At 39.7% G+C, this 24,245-nt stretch overlaps 1 protein-coding gene across 1 annotated transcript in view; it reads left to right on the top strand.

Moving 5' to 3' along the window:
* SHANK2 (SH3 and multiple ankyrin repeat domains 2) overlaps positions 1–24,245 on the top strand; it is a 621,534-nt gene that overhangs the window by 48,112 nt on the left and 549,177 nt on the right. Inside the window, exon 3 of the mRNA XM_067557524.1 lies at positions 7,757–7,824. The gene's annotated coding sequence lies outside the window, so the exon portion shown is untranslated. The remainder of the gene's footprint in view (positions 1–7,756; positions 7,825–24,245) is intronic.

Genomic DNA, 24,245 nt, shown 5'->3' with positions numbered 1-24,245 from the left:
TACCTGTGCCCTTCTAAGTTGTGGTCGGGTGCCACCTGTACATTTAAATGTAATGGAAAATGAATTCACTCCCTTAGCCAAGGTTCCTTTCCCTGCATCGGGCTCACCTGTGCTCAGCTGGTGGGACTGGGTAGACTGTGGTGGAGTCTCTAACAGGTCCTGGCTTGCACCATCCCTGGATCCTCCTGCCCCATCACTTGTCCCCTTTCCTCCTCACTGATCATGGCAGGGGTCTAGGTCTTGGGTTCTTTGGGGGTATCTGTGGTGCGGTGTGGGGTGCTGGTGGGGTCTCTGCCAAGTATGACATACAGCTCTTTGTAAAAGTGGCAGGTCTGCCTCTCTGCAATGGATCAGCTGTTGGCCTTCCTGGTGATATGCCTGCCACAGTTCCTTTGCCTTCTTGCAGCATAGCTGGTGCCCCATCAGACCCTTTTTCCTGCATTCCCCGTACAATCTGTTGATAGAGAACCACGTTTCTGCGACTACTTTGTAACTGTCCCTGCATAGCCTCTTCTTCCTACACACCCAAGAGATCCAATGCTTCCTGTCTCCTCCAGGCAGGAGTGCTTCTAGTGTGTGGCGCTGGCATGGTCAGTTGCACACAACAGTGGAGAGTTGCTAGGTATGCTGGCCAAACTGGGGCAGTCAGGAAAAGGCATTTCAAAAATAGGCAGAGGTTTTAAAGGGGTTGTGTGGCTTCTGGTCTTTGAGACTCTGGGCAGTGGAGTTCACCATTGTGGCCAGACTCAAGTATTGTGGGACAGCTGATGGAGGACTGTTAGGGTTGACATAGGTCACACTTGCACTGCATCTGTAAGGACCCAGGAACTAGAACCCACATCTGCAGAGCCTGGAAAGGCTGTTGTTCCCTTAGGGCAACCAGGGGGTCATGCAGAGGCACTGCCAAGGAGCACTATGGAGAATAGGCACCACAGGAAGTGCCACCCAAGAGACCCAGAATGATGGTACCTTGCGGCCCTTTGAGTGGTCAAGCCCCCTGTTCAACAACAAGGGTTTCCCCAAGAAGTTATCAGGGCAATCACACAGACTTCAGCCTGCTGCAATGCCAGAACTCCGGCCTCTGATTTCAGCCTGACTACGATCCTGATTCCTGCCTCTTGATTTTAAACTGGTGCTGCCTGACTCTGACCCTGACATTTGCTTATAGAACCTGGCTCTTGCGATTCCTTCAGCTCCTGTCCAGTGACTACCATCCCTGGTAGGCAGACCTTAGCCCAGCTATTTGAGTGTAGACACATGCACAATTAGGTCGAGACAAGGTGACTTACATTGACCATCTTGGTAGTGTAGACCAAGCATTAGATACTATGGTGGTGGGTTCTATAGAGAATCCTGAGGACTTGTTTACTTGGGGACACTGAGGAAAGTTAATATGCATTAACTAAAGGTATCAAGTTAAAGTGTATTAGCGAAAGCGCATTTAAACCCTTGTGAGGACACTCTCGTTTAGAAATAAAGTGGCTTTAGTTAAGCTAAAGCAAACTGAGGCCACTTTATTTCTGATGCGTACCCACAAAAGAGAGATTTGCATGTGCATGTAGCCAATTGAATGCATGACTGGTCACATGTACCTGAAAATACACCACTTTGCTTTAAGGACTTAGGATTTGCACACACTAGTTAGGTATGTGCAAATATTTGCATGAACCTATCTTTAAAAACTTGCCCAATTTGAGAAAATTTGACTGTAACTCCTGTAGTTTACCAATACGTGTGCATATATAATAGATATACAGATGGTTCTGATTTTGTTTGGTGGGCCCTACTTACCCTCTGTTTTGAGGTGTAAAGTTGTATATAGAGCTTGTACTGACTGTCAGCAGAGGGGTGAATTTCACCCTGGATCTTTATTTTTAGATCCACCCCTACGGAGAATAAAGGATTCCATTATCTTCTGGCATTTTGAATGCCAGTATAGGGCTGATGTGAAGTTCAACTATGCAGAGTAACTTTAGAGCCAAAATAAATGTAATAGAGTCTTGCTGTTAGTCTGACTCACTGTGATTTTGTAAATAAAAGAGTTTGAACTTTATAAGATAATGCAATCCCTGCATTCTTGCCTCCTCAGTATGAAGTGCAGGAGTTTCCTGCACATGGACAAAAGCTGAAAGTTTCCTTCATCTTTTGTTTGTGTAAGCACAATAGCAGCTGAACATGAGAAAGAAACAAGACTTTGCATTTATAGAGCTGCTCTTAGACTCAGTGTGTACCAATACTCTTCAGAATGTCTATGTGAGGTAGTTAAATAATAGTATCGGTATTATACACATGTGGGAAATGAAGCAGAGTGATTTGACAAGCAGACTTGTCAAATATGACACAAAACCAATGGTAGCCTTATATATTATTTGTGCTATCGTAGTGCCTTGAAACCTCAGTTAGCCTTGTACTAGCTCATAATATAGGCAAAACTGTATCTATAATTATCTATAATTAAGGTTGCCTAACCACTTTTCATTATAAGACCCTGTTTTTAGTTACTTATAATTTTGCCAGACTTTTAACTATGCAGGCTGAAATTTTCCATGCTGTGTGTCTGCCTCAGGCTGATATATATATTTTAATTTTCAGCTAAAATTCTTTAGCCATTTCTCAGAACAAGGTTTGGGAAAAATACATTGTCTTGCCCATGTTTAAAAAAAATTCTTACAACCATTTCATGGAGAAGCTCTAGCACTTCCATGCTTTGGAGAAGGGACTTGAAATTTGGGTGGTGCGCAAAGAAGAGGTGCTGCCCTGGTATTGTTTCCAGTTCCCTTGGAAATCCACCCAAATTTGGCCAATTTATAAAACTCTGAAAAATCTCAATTTGCACATGTTCAGACTAGTTAGAATTTGGCATATAAATTCTCTAAAGATTCCAGGTGAACTGGGCATGCTCCAGCCCAGGAATGCAGGGGCAGAGCAGGACTTTCCCTAGATTTGCTCCTCCTGGCAGCCAGGGCCTGGCACAGGAACAGTAGGGAAATAAAAAACCTTGCAAAATTGACGAAGATCTGTGTAATTCTTTTTCATCTGGTTTATGAAAATGTGATTAAGGTAGAGTGGGAATTTCCTAACAAGATATAGTTGTACCTAAGAACTAAAAGGTCTTAGTTAATCAGCCTAAGGTTAAGCCTCCTTAGCAATATCAGCTGAGGGAGTATTCCTGCTATACCTACAGCCAGGAAAATAAAGTAATCACTCAGACTGAATTTGGATATAGCAGCCTCAATCTGAGAGCACTGGCCTCAGTCATTGTGAAGGACCACAGTCTCTTATTCAACTCAACTGGGAAGCCATTGCAAGCATGTGTGCGCCCACCGGCTCTCCCCCCCGAATAAACAAAACCACTACATAAAATCTACTTTAAACTAGATATCCTGAGTAGCTTTTTTGAGGACTGATGCTTCACATGACTCTGATTTGCTGTACATTCAAAACTTCCAAAGACATGTCATGGAGGCAACTCTGGCTCCGCTTGAAGAAACTGGAAATACAAGCTAAACTAATATCCTTCAAAATATTATGCTAAACTCTGGGGAGCACAGAGACAAAGCAATCACTGATGCTTTAGACAAGGGAATAAATCCCTCCCTTCTTCCAATGAGAGAATCTTCAAACTACTTTATCTCAGCAGCTGTCCCTTTGAAACCATGCTTTTCCAGGTTCCAGTGCAGAGATTTCATATTAGAAGGATGCTATTGTTAGAAAACCCAGACTGGGATTCTCTGGAAAACCATCCAACTCAAGAAACTTCTGCTTTTGGGAATCTGAGGAGATGCAACCCTTCTCAGGGACAGGAGATTCACAGTGGTTCATCACCTGGGAGTGAATCAGCTCAGAAAATCATCATTAAATATAATCAGGGAAGGATATTCAGTAGCACTCATTCATTGTCTCAGGGACAAGATTATCCTTTCCCCAAACTAAATTCGAGTAAATCAGTGCTACATCCACAAGACTCTTCATAGCATCGCAGGATGGAGGGATGCAATGGTCTATCACATTGGAACAACAGAACCAGTTCTGTGGAGAGACAAATATTTTGGAAAGGGCACTAGATTATTTGTGGTACATACACAATAGCATGCAGCCCATTTTAGATCTCAGATCTCTCAACAAGTGGAAATACTGAAATCCATTATTAAAGCATTATCTTCCCAAACCTTCACATTATGATAAATCTCCTGAAGATCTGCCAAAGGTATAACTGTGGAGATTCAGCCAAAGATACTCAGCTTGTGCTACAACAAGAAGCATTTTCAATGCAGAATACTTCCTTTTTGGACTTTTAACTTCTACACATTATTTACATATGTATAAATAACCCTGAGGAATAGAGCAAGAGTTAGACCATGAGCTTGATGGTCCATAGCATATATGTATATATATATAATATTCAGCCCTCCCTCCCAGCCAAAAATTGGTTCACATCCAATACTAGCACCACTTGGTGAATTACTTCCTAATATTATTTACTATTTATTATATTATTTTATCTGCTATTGAGTACAGAGAACATGTCCAGTATCTGCACTGATGCCCACCATGTAGTGGGAAACATATTTAGTCACCTATGTGACTTGGGGTAGGTGGGGCAGGGATTTGGAATAAGGAGGAGACGTGGAGCATAACCTGTCTCATGTTATGGACCATCAAGCTCATAGCCTGGGGATAAGCTCTCACTCTGTTCCTCAGGGTTCTATACCAAGAAGGAAACTCAGTGTCAGCAGGGAATGCATTCTAGATCAGCTAGCTATTTGGTGTGTCATAGGCCAAGTGGGAAGTCTATTGATGAACCTGTTTTATCCAAGTCCAGTTGGAAAACCAAAGGAGAACTATGTGAGGAAAAGACACTCAAAAGCAGAGGCTGTGGTCTCCTTATTTCAGAAATGTGCTCAAAGCCTCCTTTTGTGTCTTTCTCCCTCAGTCCTTGAGAGTAAAGATAGCGAAGAACTTCGTGAAGGAACAGGCCACAGTGCTTATAATCAACTTCTTATTGATCCTCAGATATTGATTCTTGGACCTGATTTGGATGTAACTGGAACCTCCTCTCAAATTGCCCCTCCCCACAACATACACATATATAAAACAAAGTGCAACGGGGACTAATCCTGAAACAATATCCAGTGCTATCTAATAGCTCAGCTGAGAGGATGGGACTACAGTCGCTCTTTCTAATAAGGTGATACACACCCTTGTATCTTGGAGAAAATTCACAGATAATGTCTATATGCCACTTAAGCTTTAGATGTTGGTGTTACAAGGACCACATATCAGGGCAAAGTCAGCTGAAGCAAAGGACATTCCAGTTATTGCTCTTCTGTTTCAATTCAAACATCCAAAGGAAGTAAAAGTGCATACATTTAGACGTGGACATAGCTTACGGAGGAATAAAGGCGTTCAATAGTAGAGACATTCAAAACCTCAGGCCAGCTCCTCATTACTATGCACTGTGAAGAGCGCAGTGATTTTCTGGGCAGAGAGATCACACCCATCTTACAAGAAAGTCTGTAAGGCTATTACAGGGTCTTCAAGTCACATTTTCTCAAACACTATAGCATTGACATCCTCACCTCTGCTGAAGGGTGGTATGGAACAGACTGCCCCAGTAACTGTTAAGTTCCTTTTTAGTTCTGCATAGGTAAAGTGAGTCCTCCCGCCTTCCATAGTTGATTTACTGCTTTCTACATTCCACTGTGAAAACAATTTGACATGGATGGTACTGATTCTGCCTGAGAACAGTCAACTGCATTGCCTGAAAGGATGGCAGCTCACACTTCCTCTTGGCCTTAGCATCTATTAGATTTCATCTGAACGGCAGCTTACTGTTATATGGTATAAAATAAATTAGCCTAGTGTGGCAAGTATATGGCGTGTATATATATATATATATATATATATATATATATTTGTGTGTAAAAGCTGTGCAGGTGATTTATGTTGCTGTAAATAATGTGTAAGTTTATACTTAGTGTAAGTTTTAGACCTTTAAATGTATATTTTCACGTTTATTTGCTTGTAACCCTTTGTAACTTTATTCTTTTTACTTGGCATTACTTAACCTATGTCCTAATGTTAATAATTTTTAAATTTTTTTACTATAAACCAACTCAGTGCAGTTAAATTAATAAGCTGTGATTTGTTTTTGTCTCTTTAGAGGAACAAACAACTATATTATTTCTCTGAACTGTCCAGGAGAGAGCTGGACATTGCAGAGTGCACAGTATTGGGAAAATTCAGGACTGGAAATATGTTAGGGTTACCCTGCAAGTAGTAACCCAGGCTGGTGGAAGCCAGAGAGGGGCTGTAGACAGGCTGCTGGGGTCAGATTTGCTGAACCAGGACTCTCTAGCAGCCACACTGCATACTGGTAGGCTGGCTGTGAGTGGCCCAGGTTGGGAGCTATAGCAGTAAGGCATGGTGAGACATTGAGGATTATAGTGCAGGTGGTGACACAACCCCTTACTGGTCTGGATTGCACCCCAAACCATCATCATACTGAGTCATAGATTTTTTTTTTATGAATGCATAACAGATCCCATATCTGTGGGATTATAATCCACTAGTACTACATTAGGACAAAGCAAGATGATGATAAAACTATAATCCCATATACTACAAAAAGCCTAAAAAGCTATCTAATTTTACCTAAGGTAATCAGAGAAAGTTGCCTCATTATCTGTCGTATTCACTATACTTGCTGTTGAAAATACATTAAAATACTGTATAAACTGAGGTTATCTAAATATAAATTGACCACCGTAGTGGGGAGCTATTAAGGGCTAATTCTACTACTCTTATTCATGTTGAGTTCCACATAATTTTGCGGATAGTCCCACTGAAATTAATGGGATGAGTAACAATTCACTGTTTAGTGTTCGGGGTTGTTTTTTTTAATAATTGTAAATCTTCTGAAAAAGTAAAAGGCTGCTGCATGCTTTCTGCATCTAAAAAAGGTGACTGTGACTTCACAGAAATGATTTATCAATTTACAGAAGAAGAAAATTGCTTTAAAAAAACAATTTGTCACTAAGTCAGAAAGTCTATCTTTCTTGACAGTGTAAAGATATATATATATATACACACACACAGAAAGAGAGAGAGCAAGAGAGAGAGAGCCTGTTTTCTGCTTTTGCACTGATTTTTACATTGTCAAAACCCTTCTGAGGTCATTGTAATTAGTCTGGATTCACATTGATGCAACTGAGAGCAGGACCAGATCCAAATATTTTAGCGATCATAAAGAATTCTGGGTCATGTTCAAAACCAGAAGCCGCCTATTTCCTGGTTCCAGTGGGCTGAAACCTTGGCGTACCGTATCACAAATACAGCTCACAAGATTTCAGCATTATCAGTTATGGGTTTGCTAGCTCTGATTCAGCCTTGAACCAAAACCTCAACCTAATCTCAAGTCACTTCAGAATACAAATTCCTCCGCCTATCTGTTGTTATGTTGTAATATACTTTGTTAAACGGTAAGGGTATGCTCCATGCTGTACAAGGCACAAAATGAAGATAGGGCCTGCTCTTAAGAACTTGTATGTAATATTTAAATGTTAGGACCCGGTGTGATTTTTCAGATGGGTGATATAATGTACAGTTGTCTCTATCTCTAACATGCCATTAGTTCTCATGTACTGTGTGAATCATCCTGTTTTATTAACAGATCATAGAAAGTAGGAGTGGCCTTTTGGCTGCTGAATTTTTTTTTCTCTGTGTCATTCTTTGTGCCTCTCTGTACCTTTTACAGGAAGCTGAAATGAAAGATTTAGATTCTGATCACCTCGGTGTAGCTGCTCTCCATGTATGTACTAACTGGTAAGTTTGTCGATGAGCTGCTATTCCAGATAAATCATTGGTGTTTATTCATGTCTATGGTTTTCTTTCCTTTGTCCTACACTAAGATTCTCAGCATTGATTTCAAGGCATGTAGCAGAGTTAATAGAACTGAATTGGGAGTATCCCTTTAACAAAAATAAAACCTTAGTGGAAAATGTACTTTTTGTGTGGATAACAAAACTGATCCTACAGCAGAAGAATTCTCAGGCTACCTCTAAAATGAAAAGGTTTTATTGAAGAAAAATAGTCACATTAATTTTTACCTTCAAATATACTTTCCCACCACCACCTTGTAAAATATAAATTGTTTTTGTCTTTGTTCCCCTCTCATTCTATACATCTTTATCTCTCTTCTCTAAATGAGAACATATGTTAAAACAGTTAAGGGATCTTTGCACCTGTGCCTGCCATACCTACCTATGACTATTTCATCTGTTATATATTATACATATATTTATTTCACTAGCTTATAGTGCAGCCATCACAGAACAAACTTCAATTTTAACTCAGAAATAAAAAAAGTAAGAACAAAAAGGACAACCATTTAGATTAGATTTAATTTGGACAGTCAGAGGAACTAAGTCCTACAGGATGGGGCTTTTACTGGCAATTCCCAGATAAGGCTGCTCCAATGTTGCTGGAGCCTGAGCCAGTTAATGCCACTTGGGAACACGGGGTCATGATAAAGGCCCCACAGCACTGGAGGAAGAGCAGCAATATTCTCAAACACAGTTTTGCATTAGACAGATGCTGGAGAGGGACATGTTATGAGGTGTAATGTGACACTAAATGATTTAAAATTTGGAGGATAGGGTTGGAGACACACTGAAAAGGAAGAAACAGAGAAGGGAACACTGTACCTCAAAAGCCTGCTAAGTGGAAAATTCTGATTAGCCAGGCTGTTAATTAGTAAGAACTGATGGGTATGTCTAAATCTTCCCAAATGCAGTGTCTTAAATATGGTACTGACAATTATTAAAAATCTTTTAAAAACTTCAAACCTTTTTGTACCTACCATAAGATGTCAGTCATTTTCTTTTCTTTCTGTAGTTTTAAACTGCAGTGTTTAAAGACTTTTATAATTCTTAGACAATTAGCTCAACATTTAACTCTTAAAATCTTTAATTGTGTGTACTACTTACATTAGGACAAATTCTGCCTTAATTGCCCTTCACAGTATGTAGGCCCTGCTTCTACTCCTATTGAAGAAAGTGATAAAGTTGTGCACTTCACAATAAATGACAATCAGGGCCTTAGATACCAGGGTGATGAGTGCTTCAGAAAAGCTGACAGAGAAGTTAAAGCATGCAATATCATTTAATGGTATATTTGAGGGCAGAATTTGACCTGCTGTACTTTAATGCTAATTTCCCAGTCTTTCTAAATCACCTTTGCCTGTATAGTATCGATGAGGTGCCACAACAGATTCCTTTTTCAATACTCTTTGTTGTTCTAACTCTCTTCCTTCTCATTTTCTTGAAGGTGGGTACGTTTAGTGTGTAATATACTTCTTGTTTGCATTGTGCTACACACAGCTTTTCCTAGAGGATCATTTGAAAGAGTTTATATATTGCTATAGTCCTGTTTCTGGTATGTTGTGTTTTTTGTTTTTTGTTTGTTTTGGTTTTTTTTGCAGTGTAGGAAGGCAGCTGGTAGAATTTAGAATTGTTCCTTGAACAATTTTCTTGTAGTAATCATTATTCATTTATAGGTGTATTGGCTGATTGCATTGCTGCCTACATGCAGCAGTGATTGGTGCCTATAAATATATTAGATAGATATCACTGAAAATTAGTAGAGGTGATAATAATGCAAAAACATTTTTGCAAATTTGTTTACATTTTAAAATTAATTCTCTTTGGCAAATTTCATGTCTTTCTCATTTATTTCTGTGACTATGTGAATCATCATATGTTTACATTTTAAAATTAATTTTCTGTGGCAAATTTCATGTCTTTCTCACATTTATTTCTGTGACTATGTGAATCATTAAATTTTGCTAGCAAAAATGTTAATGGAAAATGAATTTCCAAGTTGTATATACTGTACAAGCCTTAGGAAAGATGGCTTAGTGTGCAGGTAATGTGGCCACTAGGATATGATACATTTTATGTATGCAATTTATCACAAGACTAAAATAATTTACCATATCACGTGGATACTACCTCCGCCTATATGGTGTGTATATATATTCAAATATGTAATGGATTTGAGACTGGATTGGTGAGCAGAAATAATCAGCCTAATTCCAAACATAAGGAGAAAAATAAGCAATATTTCATTATGAATTCACATTTATTATTAATTATTTGTTCAGCTGTGCTAAATAGTTGGGGGGAATGGAAAAACTTCAGCAGTGTATGGCTGAGCCATCAAGCCGATGGCATAAAGAAGAGGAATTGCTCTGAAGCTAATTTGGATGGTATGTAACAGGGGTGGTCAAACTTACTGATTCTCAGAGCCACATGTGATAATTTTCAGAAGGTTGAGAGCCACAAAACACATCCAACCTGCCCTGAGGGGTGCGCCTGCTGGGGCGAGGGGCTTCTGCCTTGCGGGGTGCCAAGCTTCAACCCTGAGCCCCAGTGTCCCCCTGCCAGGCTAAAGCCCCAAGACTTCCCCTCCCCGCAGGGCAGAAGCCCCTAGTCTCACCACCCTGCTGCCAGGCAGAAGCCCCGAGCTTCCCCGCCTCCAGTCTGGTAGGCGGAGAATGGGGAGGAGCATGGGGGGCCCACGAGTCACACTTTAACTGTAAAATAGCTGCCATTTGGCCCTGATTTGTGTATAAGCAGCAAAAATAGACAGCAGCACAGTTTGAAGTTCACTGGATGTAATGGTGTAAGGCTTTTACTTACTTTCTAATTCTGGGATGCTGTTTCTCATTCCTCTCCATTCACATTCATAGCACTCATGATCACTGCAAATGGGAAAAGCAGACAGTCACGAATGAACATGCCATGCTGCTTCATAATCAGAGGCAATGGAGAAGTACAGGTACGCCTGGTATAGCTGTAAATCTTCTTCTTCTCCTTAAGTGCTGTGATGCTCTAAGCTTTGAATAGCTAGAGGAATTAGAATCCAAGATCTGATTCTTTGCATCTTGAATGCAGTATTGTCTTGTGGGTCATTGGGCTAGTCATAATTTACTTTGTTTAAACATGGTTGGTTGTGTTCAACACAATACAACTTTATTTTGTACAACATATTTCACATGAATTATGGCAGTGTTTCCCAACCAGTGTGCTCTCAGGCCTGAGCAGGTATGCCACGGAATTTTTTGAAAAACTACTTGAAGGGTTCTGAATTGGCTCATGAATATTCATGAGTTAATTTGGAGACTATAAAGGTATCAAGATGTGCCACGGCAGAGAAAAGTTTGGGAACCACTGAATTATGGAACCACTGTAATGTTTCCTATTGACTACAATAGGTGCAGCATCAGGCTGCATATATCAATATTCTTCATGGAGCCAAATAATACAATCACAAAGATAAAATGAAAAATCAGTTGCAGAAGGAGAGAGAGCTTGAGAGGCACAGGTAAGGGAGGAAACTATTTTTCAGGTTAGTTTTCAAAATTGATGGAATGTCAATGGAGAGCTAGAAGGAGTCTGTTGCAGATGTTGGGGACTGCAAAAGAGAAGGCTTATGCACTGACATTGGTCAATATGTGGGAAGGGGCAGGTGGGAGGATGTCATTAAAGAAGCAGAGGAGTCAGGGAAGGAAGTAGAGAACACAACTTAAACCAGTGGCAGGGCCAAACCAGGCCTGTGGTCTTTAAGGTAGGGTGGAGCAAGTCCATGAAAGGTTTTAAAAACCAGGTGTAAAATTCTTTGCTGGGGAAACTCCACTGGCGTCATTGGAGTTATATCAACAGAGAATTTGGCAAGTAATTTTAAGCTGTCTTCTGCTCTGGATGTGGTAGCAGTGGATTTGTTTCAGGATGGAAGTGATGCAGTTGTTCTGTCTGGTTGTGTGAGAAAACAGGCTACAAGGTTTTGTGCAGGCTGGAGTCTGGAGCAGTGGGACCTGTGTGTGAGGGAAGCACAGAGACTTTAAATGCTATAGTGCGGTGAATAGATGAGAATTTGAACTTTTGAGGTAGTGTTTCCAGTTTAGGTTGTTGCATTATTTATTTTTTTTAATTGAAGAGGGAGAACTGAATAATTCTATACTCCTTTTACTGAATGTAACAGAAAAAGTGAAAAAATTACTTTAAGATAATTTTTAATTAGGGCATCTTGAAATTTTGGCTTAATATGCTATTTTACAGTCTCTGGCTTTGACATAGATTCTGTCTTTATTTCCCCATAGCCCTTACTGTGAAAAAATATACCCACTGTGAAATAAGAATATTTGATCTATAATGAATCATAGGTATGTGTAAAAGTTCTACATGAGAATGAAATACATTTTTAGTTAATAAAAACAATTCTTGAGATGACAAGTATTCCTTTACATAATCACATTGCACTTTTTCCATCTTTCCATAACTGCAAGTGGTTCATAGATTGTGTTAGGAAATTATCTGCAGCCATGTCATGTATATTTCTTTATTCCTCTGTACTCCAGTTTTTTAGGCTAAATTATACAAGTGTGTCACCCTTCTTTCCTCCTGTGGACATGTACAGACATTTTTTTCTGTTCATCTAAAAATTTAAACTTTGTGGGAGTACATGAGGGCTTTATTACATCATGAAGATAAAATACCATATCAACAGCACATAATAAAGACTGAATTTGCATTGTGTCCCGAAGAGCATCCGTATGCTAAAAGGCAACGGGTCCCTGGTATCTAGAAGTGAGTTTCAGCTGGCCTGACAGTTCAGTGTACCTCAACTCACCATTGTTATAATATGTGTCTAAAAGGTGTCATGTAATATGTCATTGGAAAACTAATAACTCACTGATCATTAATATTCTGGTGTGATGTATGTACAGTCAAACTTCAAAGGATTATAGAGGTGATGGAATTACAACTACAATGTGTTTAAACCAGGTATGTCAGGGAGAGTTGATAAACAGGTTTTCTCCAAAGAAAGGAAAGAGGCCAACACCTCAAATGAGGTGTGGCCAAAGTCAATGGGCTATTCATTTGAATCAGAGGTTGCAGAAAGTGGTCATTTGCATTGTAAAAATCACCAGTGGGGAGAAGACCGCATGGCGCCTACACCAGACAACATGGCTTCCACACTCAGCAGGTAAAAGGAACTCTATCTGGGGATACATTTAAGAACAATACATTTCAAAGATTTACTGGTCTATATAGAGAGGGAGAGTGAACCCCTAAGTTATCCTACATTTGAGGAGACAGAGAAAACCAGCGCTTTCAACAATGTGGGGAACCTAGCTAAAAGCCAGGCTGTCTTTGCTAGAAAAGGAAGATTGATGAGGAAACTACCTTGAACAAAGATAGTAGCTTGTTAAATTAGGGCTTAGCCATTAGCAATTCGTGGACAAATTGGAAAGAGTCCAGCGGAGGACAACAAAAATGACTAGGGGGCTGGCGCATGTGACTTACGAGGAGAGGCTGAGGAAACTAGGCTTGTTTAGTCTGCAGAGGAGAAGAATGTGGGTGGATTTGATAGCAGCCTTTAACTACCTGAAAGGGGGTTCCAGGGAGGATGAAGCTAGGTTGTTCTCAATGGTGACAGATGACAAACAAGGAGCAATGGTCTCAAGTTGCAGTGTGGGAGGTCTAGGTTGGCTATTAGGAAAAACTTTTTCACTAGAAGGATGGTGAAGCACTGGAATGGGTTACCTAGTGAAATGGTGGAATCTCCATTCTTAGAGGTTTTTAAGGTGCAGCTTGACAAAGCCCTGGCTGGGATGATTTAGTTGGGGTTGGTCCTGCTTTGAGCAGGGGGTTGGATTAGAAGACCTCCTGAGGTCCCTTGGGCTTCTCTATACTTACAGTGCTGCAATGACATAGCTGCGTTGGTGGAGCTGCACTGCTGAAGCACGTAGTGAAGATGCTAACTATGCCAACAGAGAGCTTCTCCGATTGGTGTAAGTACTCCACCTTCCTGAAAGGCGGTAGCCATATCAATGGGAGAAGCCCTCCCATCGACATAGTGATGTCTACACCAGAAGTTATACCAACATAAGCTGGTCGTGTAGACCAAGTCTTTATCCCTTGAACCTGAACTCACTTAAACCTATGAATTTTTGTTTAATAAACTTGTTTTACTTTTACTATAAACCGATTCAGTGCTGTGATTAAAATAACAATGTTTATCAAACCTCAGTTGAATTAATGAGCTGCTGTGAATTGATTCTTTAAAGCAGCAAAGAACTTAATAACTATTGTATGTGTTCTAGTTGAGGAACTGGACACTGCAGTGAGACAGTGTTGGGGAAATTCAGGACTGGGGTATTGGTATTAGTGTCACTCTGCAAAGAGAAACTGGGTGATGGAAGCCAGGGTGTGACCTGCATTCTGGCTGTTGGTGTCTGGGCTGTGAGCCATAGCAGCATAGCATTTAAGGTTCGCAGAGTTGCAGAGAAGGTCATGACACATCCCCTTGGTCAGGGTTGAACCTCAAAACCTCACAGTTGTCTGTAGGTCCATCCATCCATCCATCCGCATATATTAAAATAAATACACAACCAGACATTCTAACCCTGATGGCTTGGTTTTTCTGATGGCAAAACTCATTGCCTTCAGTTGGTCCAGGTCTGCTTCATCTAGAGAGCAGAGACATTAGGTAGCTCAGGCTTCTGTTGGTTAATCCTTGGAGTTTGGGAGCCAGGCAGAAGAATTACTTGGCCTATCTGTAACCAAAATCATCGTTTGAACCAGGACTATTCCCTGCTGCAAGAGACACTATAAAAGGGACAGAGTCAGGTTAAAAATCATAGGCTGGATTTGCACTTAGGTGACAGGAAATGTCATGTATTTCAGGGCACTGAATTTCCTCCTGCTTATTCTGTTGTGGGGTGCTCCTCTCTATGCTCCCCTAGCCACTTAAGGGAATCATGCCCTTCAGAAGCACAATAACTCTTGGTATCACTGCTTGGTCAGTGCATTTCCTCTTAGTACACTTTACTCTTATGACAAACTATCATAATAGAGGCCTCTGGATGTAAGGTCCTTTATGATCAGCTACGTTCATCACCTACATTTGATTTAGAAAGACCACTGTAACTGGTATTAGATTTGTATCTATTGATAAAGTCTTACATTTGTAGCCCTGGAGTTTGATTTAGCTTAATTTGTATGACCTGTTAGGAATATTTTAGATCATGATTCAGTCAAGGGTTTTCAAGCGCTTTTATATTCCTTTTGCATTCCTTGATTAGGCTGTTATAATTTCACTTCTTTGAATTTCCTAAGTGTTCTTTCATGAAATCACAAATGGTAATGAAATCACCCAATCAGGCTTTAAACAGGTACCATCGACATGAAATCTAGTCAATTACAGATGAATAAATAATTAAAAAATATTGTCCTGTACCTGTCCCTTGAGTTCTCCTGTCAGTCTCCCTTTCTGTTGAGTTAAAGGTCCATACAAGCCACAGGGGAAACTAATGAAACAAGGGAAACATTGACGGTGACTAGGTAAACAAACTAGGAAATGTTTTTTTTCCTAGTCTCCTTTAATTATACTAATTATAGATGTTACTTGTAACAATAATAGGTAAAAATGTTCAGTCAAATGTATATTTAAATTTGACAATGTCCCTTTAACAGGATCAAGAAAGGAATATGCCATGGATCACTGCAATTTACAGCCAACCTTCTGCAGCAAGGATGAGAGAACTTTGTAAATGAGGGTTTGTTTTGAGGCATGTAGATATCTTGGATTCCACAAATTGAAGAATCTGCCGTTGATTAAACACTTCCAGGAAAGTTTACTTTTCATGGAGTGATCAGACTAAGACCTAGTTGTAGTTAATCTTTGGTTGTAGGTTAACCCTTTTATCATATTTTAAATACAGAATACAAAATACAAGTGTTGCATGGCAATTTGCCGTTGACTTAAATGGGAACAGGACCTATAAATTGCCTTTCTATCAATAATTCTTTCCAAAGCATTTTGCAAATTTAACTCCTGATTCTGCCACATTTTTGCAAGTAGTTGCCAGGGAGGTAAGATCAGGCCACAAACTCACAGAAAGGGGCAGTATGATGTTATCTATGCTGTCAGTGGCCACCTTCCTATTGTCACACTACAGCTAAAAATATGTTATTTTCCTAATTTTAATTTTTGCATGTAAGCAATTGCTGTAAGTTACTACAGGAATGTTATGGGATTGCAAATGGGAAAGAAGTGGCTGTGTGATCTTGAATAGGTGGGAAAGTGGCCAAAAAGCAATCTCTCTCTTAAGATATGGTCCATGCTACAAAAAAGTTGGAGAACGTCTGATCTAGAATAGCCAAACTCTGCAGTCCTTATTTGAGCAAACCTCAATGGATGTTTCATATGAGAATGGACTGCAGAATCTGATCCGTGTTTAGTGTGTAAGCATATGTTTAATATGTTTATATATTGAAGGCAGAAATTAACTCTACCAGTGGGAATTGTGCACATGAAATCAGGGACAGACAAATTAGCCTGATAATTTTATTGCAGTCTTTTCTTTCTTTCTTGAAATGAAAGTGTGACAGGCTGACAATTTCCTGTAAGATTCTGAACAAACCTGATGGAATTTAGATAAATTTTACTGAATTAAGTTAAACCTTTTTGAATTAGGGTTAATACCTTTGGGATCTATTGTATTAAAATATAGTTGTGTAGGTGTTATTGTGGGATTGTATGTATTTCCAATGGAAGAGAAAAATAGGATAACAGCAGGGGTGATTAGGCAAATTGATTCAGGTTATGACATCTCCTTTGGAAAGGTGCGCGTGATTTTCCAGGGACCAAGAGACAAAGGGTTTTTTTTTTGTTTGTTGGTGGGTTTTTGTTTTTTGATAAATAGCCTGGTATTAAACTGACTCAGGGCCTTTTTCCTGCTCCAGCAAATGGTCCAGTCTATATGGCCTCAGTCTATATGGTAGGATGGAAGGATTCGGCTTAATGAGGCCTCATAAGACTGTTGTTGTGAGCTGAAGCCATGATGAACTTGTAACCACAAGGAGTCACCTTGGGTGTGGAGGTTGAAGGACTGTTCCTGCCAGAATCCATGTTAGGGTGAACTCTGGTAAGCATATTAGGATGCATGTATGTTATTTTATTGTTTTTAATATGTTTTTTTCTGTAATGCTTTTTTCCTTAAGAATAAGTAGGTTTGCATAGGAAGTGCTGTGTGGTACCTTATAAATGTAGCAATTACTCCAGTTAACTGTCTCTGAAGAGAAGGCAAGCAGGTGTCCTTGGGCAACCTGTCTATGCTAGAAATAATACAGAGTAGTCAGGGAACTGTGTTGCCTGGAAATACCCCAGTCAGGAGGGAGAGAGATGCAGGTCTCCACCCAAGGGAGGCAACAGTTGGGGAGCTGGAAGCCTGAGAGTAGGTGCCCTTGCTGCACCATAAGGGGGAAATACAGATGCAGTTGCACTGAACTGTGACAGAAAGCACTAGAACACTCTCCCTCACCCTCTTTTCCATCACAGCGGGTAGTTCTGCAGAAAGCATGGGAAGGATCTCAGTCTTCAGTATAACAAACTATTATTTCATTTCTTATTCTTGGGAGAGATTATCTCCTAGTCTGGCCCTGTGCACAACTTTGGTGGTATATAGAAGCCATCAATGCACTTCCAGGGGCTGCTGTTAATTCAGGCACAGTGGTAGGGCTGTCCCCTTGCAAATCCTGGTATTGGTGTCTGCTGAGGGAGAGGTCAGGAAGTGTTGGGGTGTGCGATAGGGATTCTGGGCTGTAGTATAGCTGGAGATCGGCTTCCTGGAGCTGCTGCTGTTTACCTCAAAGATAATTTGGTCCCTGGAGCAGCCCAAAATCATGGTGGCACATAAGCCACTTTTGTCCCTGCAACTCCACTGAGCTACGTCTTCTGTGCTACAACTCCTGGAGGCACAGCTATGAATCAGGCCCACCATGTTCAAAGTAGGCTGATATTTATTCCTGATTCTGCCAACATCCTACTGTGTGAGTTCAGGTGAATTACTTCACCTCTCTGTTCTTCAGTTTCCCTATTTGTAAAATGGGGATGAAGATATTTACTTTCCTCTGAAAAGCACTGGGTTCTCCAGATGTCCAGTACTAAATAAAGAGCTAAATATTATTATTATTAAACTCTTATTTTGCAGGGAAGTAAGAAAAATGACTGTTAAACAAAGCACATACCTCCTTTCATTGTTAAATTGCATTGAAACCTTTTGTGGGTTTGTCACATGCAGAATTTCAGCTTTTGTTTTCTGTTCGGTCACCTAAACCTTGACCATGTTGACAAAACCCCAGAAGCAGTATAGGAGAGCTTTTTTTTGCTGTGTGCTACAATGGAAGAGGAATGGTTCAGAATAATCTAAATCCTTGAGCCAAAGCTATTGTAACTCACTGAAAAGGTCTGGTGCTCTGATCTGATAGTTCTGCAGTTTTTGGGAACATTCATATGGTTTCTGTCTAATGCAGGGGAAAGAATTATCCTTCAAGGCACTCTAAGGAAATATCATTGTGCAAGCTGGCCTGTTGTTTATTTTTAATGTTAAACGCTAAACTACATCTGGCAGTTAAGCCAGTGAAGGCTTAAAGAGTTTGTTGCAAATCCTGCTTTGTTTGTAAATACTTGTATCCTTTTTATTTTATTTTGTAGTTCTCTGTTTTGTCTGCATCCTGGATATATACATAAATCTCATTTGGTACTCTTCTGCATTAAGAAGTGAACATTGGTCTGGTTATTGAAGAGAGTAAGCAAATCTAGGTAACTAGAGAGTATACTTTGTTCATTTCCCCAGTGTTTTTGCACCTACACTGGAACTTGCCTACATTTTGGTTGAGTAGAATTTAGTAAAGGTGGGAGTGTTATGTTTCCATGCTCTGAATCAAAATCCTGGAGATATGGGTTCAGTGGCCAGCTCTGTCATAGAGGCCTGGTCTACACTGGCCATGGATTTTGGTGGCAGTCGATGGGAATATGCAAGCTACATACAGTAACTTGTGTATCTCCTGTCGACTTCCTAACATCTAGTTAACGCGGCATCTCCACTGTGCTGCGCTGACGGGAAATGCCCTCCCGTTGACGCAGTGCTGCGCTTCTTGTTGGGGTGGATTTACAGAGTCGACTTCTGGGTTCAATTAAGTGGGTCTTCACTGCAGCTCAGTTGAACCCGCAAAATTGATCCTGCACTTCCGGCAGTGCTGCCAGCAGTGTAGAAATAGCCAGACTTTCTGAATGACCCTGGGCAAGTCATTTAATCTCATTGTGCCTTAGTCATCGTCAGTGAAATGGGGATAGTTATTCTTCCTCTCTCCCACCTTTGTTTATTTAGACAGTAAACTCTTAGGGACAGGGACTGTCCTTTACTATGAGTTAGATTGTAGTAAAGGGCAGAGCAGGTACTGAATTATGGTTCTAATAGTATGTCTACACTACCAAAACAACAACAACAAAACCCTACAGCAGCAAGTCTCAGAGCATCAACTGTAACCCAATGAGGGAGGAGGGTCTCAAAGCCCAAGCTCCTATCCAAGCCCAAATGTCTACGCTGCTATATTTAACTTTATAGCATGAGCCTAAGTCAGTTGACTTGGGCTCTGAGACTTATTGCTGCGTTTTTTGTTTTTCAGTATAGACGTACCCTGAGCTGCAATTTAGTTGCTGCTTCCACTTGCTTCATGAGGGACGTAAGCTCTGCCAGCCTTTATCATAGCACTGCTGTTTTCCCCTCCATGCTGACTCAGGTGTGCTCACCAGTGTGTTGGGGGAACAGGGCTGGCTCCTCCACTTGTCCACCGCGCTGTGTAGAAAGGGGATTAGTGACTAAGAAGTTTATGCTCCCCCCCCCCCCCATGCATCCATGGTGCCCACTTGCATGAGCAATCTGGAAGGGTCACATTCTAGCGCTAGGATTGTACAGTAAGTAGCACAAGAGCGCCTTGATCTCAGTAAAGGCATCTAAGCATTACTACAATACACCTAATAATAATGATCCAAATTAATCTATATTTTGGGTGGTGCAATGGTTGGTTTTGAAATTGGCATCAGAATTAGCTTTCTCCACACATCTCTATTATTAAGTAATATAGATGGGCCTGAATGATGAAATTCAATTTCATGGAGGATTTCTATATTTTCAAATTTGGATCTCTTCCAACTTGGAAAGAAAACTAAAAAAATTGACCTGTCTCTGAAAAAAGTTAAATTTCAATGAATCAGCAAATTTCAACAAAAAATGTTTCATCTGAATTTTACTGACCAGCTCCAGTTAATATGTAAGGTATCTATAATCTGACTAAGGAAAAATAGAGCATCATTTTGAAGTTTCCTTTGTCCTAATTGGTAAAGTCTTGCTTGGACCAAAACCTTGTAAATGATAAGAAATAACAATGGTTTTGGCTAAGCAGCAAATAAATAAAAGAAGAAACTCATCAGAAACACAGTGAAGTCAGTTCAGATAAAACTTTAATATACAAGCTTATCCATATGCTGGTAAAAAAGAGAATCTTCCTGTGTTGACTTAAAATGCCTTGATCTAATCTATGTAACAAGGCAGAAACAGCTTTTCTCTAATAAAATTTAATTACCTTTGTATTTGAAGTATCACAAAAATGTTTTCCTCATGGACAAGATGGGAAAAAAAACCCAGATAAGCACAAATAGCAAATTAGTAAGCAACTGAGCTACTTTGCACGCTGGGGAGCTGGACTCGAGGTGAATATCTTCAATAAGCTCTGGGTTTTTTTCTGCTCCTGTTGTAAATCTTTTTTAATTCCCTTGTGTCCTTTGCCTTCCAACATATTAAAGTCTTTTTGATATTTACGTAGCCAAGTACAGACAGAGGTTGGAAGCAGACAGGCTGGTAGATAAAATTGCTTTCCCAAAGCAGTTATGTTATTCAGGTAATGAAGGGAAAATTTCTGGGGAAAATGAACTTTTTCCAGAGAGAGAATTATACTTTATCTATTACTGTATAAACAAGAAGGGAAAATGCACTTTTAAAAATCAAAGTAGTGTATTACTTCTATTTCACTTAAAGAGAACTATGAATAGCTAGCTATTCATTCAGTAAGATTCTCTTGCTAAATATCTGAGGAAAAAATCATATTGATTTAAAAAACAAATTATTTCGTGTGTTGATAGCATAGCTTTTAAGATCTTCAGTTATTTTCCCCAAAGTGAGCATATCTGCAACAGTGATATATTTGTGTGTGGCATAGGAAAAGAGTATATTTAAACTTGGAGCCCTAGTAAACCTTTCCTATGGCATTATGATTGTAAAACTGTTAAGTCAGAAAACAAAAAGGTTTATAGGATCCTGAACTTGGTAGAAGTTACTGAGATGGCATGGTTTTTAGATTTTTATATCCTGGTACAGTCTGTTAAAGCTTATCCATTTCTTATTTTTTTGCCCCATGAATTCAGTCTACTGGGGCCAAATCTTACAAACCTAACTCACATGAGCAGTTCTTACTCCAGTAGTCCTATTCACTTCAGGGGCATTACTGACATGAGTAAGGGACTACTCACATGAGTTAGGCTTGCAGGATCCGACCCTAGCCCTATTGACAATGGGCATGTGCCTGTATTTGAACTTGTACGCTGAAGCACTGAAGCCTCATATTTGATAAGTGGATGGACTTGTGTGTCTGAGACCTGATTTGCTTGGTTTGTTACATTTTTTAAAAGTCTGTGTTTTCCAACACACTTAATTGTGTTATTTAGCTTCGTAAGTGACATCAGCAATATGGTGATGGGTTATATTGCATTATTCTACTATATTTGACTTACGGTTTATGTTTGGATATCAATACTGTTGTATTTTTAGGTAATCTCAAGGGCATTGACAGCATGTGGATAGGAGCTCTTTTTAAATGTTTTGTATAAATCCAACAAAAATAGATAGAGATGAAGAGTTAAAATTTCAGACTGAAAGTTCTAGTTTACAAAAAAGCATATGGAGATTATTTTAGGATACAAACTCCAGTTTAACATTTCTGACTACAAATATCAATGTTCAGGGTTTTGTAGATAAACTATAGTATCCATTGTTTTGTGGATCTTTTCATGAACAAAATAAAATATTGGTGGCTGTGTTTAAATTGAGAAGTATTTTTTTGTATTCTTTGTCTTTTTGAAGTATTTTCTGTTAAGGGGAGTGATGAGAACATCAAAATGTATTGAATAGAGAGGGTGTTTATTGTCTGAGTTGAAGGGTAATGCATTTGGAAATGTACTAGACCAAGAAGTCACTACATATATTGTTCCATGCAGAAACATATGAAAAGTTTTGTGCTAAGGACATGAATTTCAGAACTGCAATTTTCTTTTGAAGCCAACATTATAGAAGGTAGATACATTAGGAGGTCCAGAAAAAAACACAAAACTATTACACATTTATCTTTGCGTATATGAATAATAGCTGTATTGGAGTTCATTGCAGCCACTCAAAATGCAGTAATTTTCATATATTATCTAAGTTGTTAACATTGTTGCATTTCTAGAGCATAGCACAGTAACATGCCCCAGATCCCTGGAAGACTGAGTTGGACTCATTCAAAGGAATTTACTTTTGAATATCAGTTTGGTTTTTTTATTTATTGGCAAATGGAGACTGAAAAACAGAGAGCCTAACTAAACTGCCATGGATATGAACACAGACTGTGAACTATCACAGTGAAAACTGCTTTGAGACCACCCCAGGGACCAGCCATAGTTTATTGTGTAGAACAGGTGGCCTTTAACTAAAGGTCAAACAAAATGTGCTGGAAACCGTGATTACTTAAAAAAAAAAAGCACTTAAGACATTGGGGTTTCCAGAGGGAGGTGGCCTTTAGTATAAGCTTCACTATAATTACTGCTTATAAATACTTAGTATAGTTTATCTAAAGAGGAAGTTTTCTCTAAAGAGAGAAATAATATAAGCAGAAAGAAGCGAAATATCATTTTTTCACTACCTTGATTATATCACTTTCTATGTTATATCTTTACATTGGTTCCCTCTTGCCTTCAGCTTCAAGTTCCACTTTCTCACCTCATCTTTAAGGCCTTGAACAACTCTGCTGCTACTTACAGATTTGCCTTTCAGCTCCTCCTGCACCCTCTTCTCTCCCTTTGCATGGAACAAGCCACCTACCTCTGTATCCTTCTCCCAGACTTGTCTTTGTGCATTCGTATATTGAATAGTCTCCCTCCCCTGGATTCTGATGCATGAAAACTCATAATTACACACTTGAGTCCACCATTGTCCATCACTGCTTAACTGTGTGCATGTGCTTAAAGTTAAGCATGTGCTAAAATGCTCTCAGGAATTTTGAAACCACACCAAACCAAACTGCACTGGGATGTGTGAAATCTGTCTTCTGCTCACCAAATGAATTTTGTTTCTGATTTGAATTGCTGGTTATCTTAGACCGTAAGCTCCGTGATTTTTCTCTGTGTTCTTTACAATACCAAACATACTGCTGACACGCCACAAATAATATCTGTTAGAAGTGCTATAACTTGACGTCCCTAGGTTTATGGTGCTAGAAAGAATAACAGATCAGTCAAAAATTTAATCTCACTGAGAAATCAAGGTACATTACATATCATGAAAGCAAATCTGTATCTCCTAACTAGAGAGAGTCCAGATACTGAATGGGAGACTGGTACCTGATCTTTATGCACACAAAACTTTCATGAAATCAGTGGGGAATTTTGAAAGTACTGGGACTTCAGGATTTGGCCAGTAGTTTGTACATATCTCCAGCCAGAATAAAGGGGTAAGTTATTGAAAGAAACTTGATAGGAACCAGTCTACAGTAATTTTATCTAGATCTCTATCTATTTGGCCTATTGATTGATATAGGTTCTAGAGCTATATTGTAAGGATGTGGTTGGTTATTAGAGAAGTACCTCACCATTAGTACTTTAGAAATTTATGAAATAAAAAATGGAAGTCTAAATGGACCATCACCTATTATTTTGTATGCATAAAGATTCAGGGTAAAATTTTCAAAAGCTCTAAAGTGCATGTCTACACTGCATCTGGGAGGTGTGATTCCCAGTGCAGGCAGGTAAAGTCGTGCTAGCTCAACTCAAGATAGCATGCTAAAAATAGCAGTGCGGACATTGCAGCATGTGCAGCAGCTCGGGCTAACCACCCACATTCGGACCCAGGGGAATAGGTAGATTTGGACTTGGGAAGCTAGCCACAGCCATCGACAGTGCTGCGACATCTATCTTTAGCGTACTAGCTCGAGCTGAGCTAGCATGAGTCTGTGTATCCGTGCTGGGAATCACGCCTCCCAGCTGCAGTGTGGACAATACCTTAAGTGAGTTAGGAACCCAAGTTCCAT

This window comes from Emydura macquarii, unplaced genomic scaffold (genome assembly GCF_026122565.2).
Source record: "Emydura macquarii macquarii isolate MOO-44397 ecotype Brisbane River unplaced genomic scaffold, CSIRO-AGI_Emac_v2 contig_1876, whole genome shotgun sequence".
Lineage (NCBI taxonomy): Eukaryota > Metazoa > Chordata > Testudines > Chelidae > Emydura > Emydura macquarii.
Note: the sequence above shows the minus strand (reverse complement) of the source record. Positions and strands in the feature narration are given on the sequence as shown.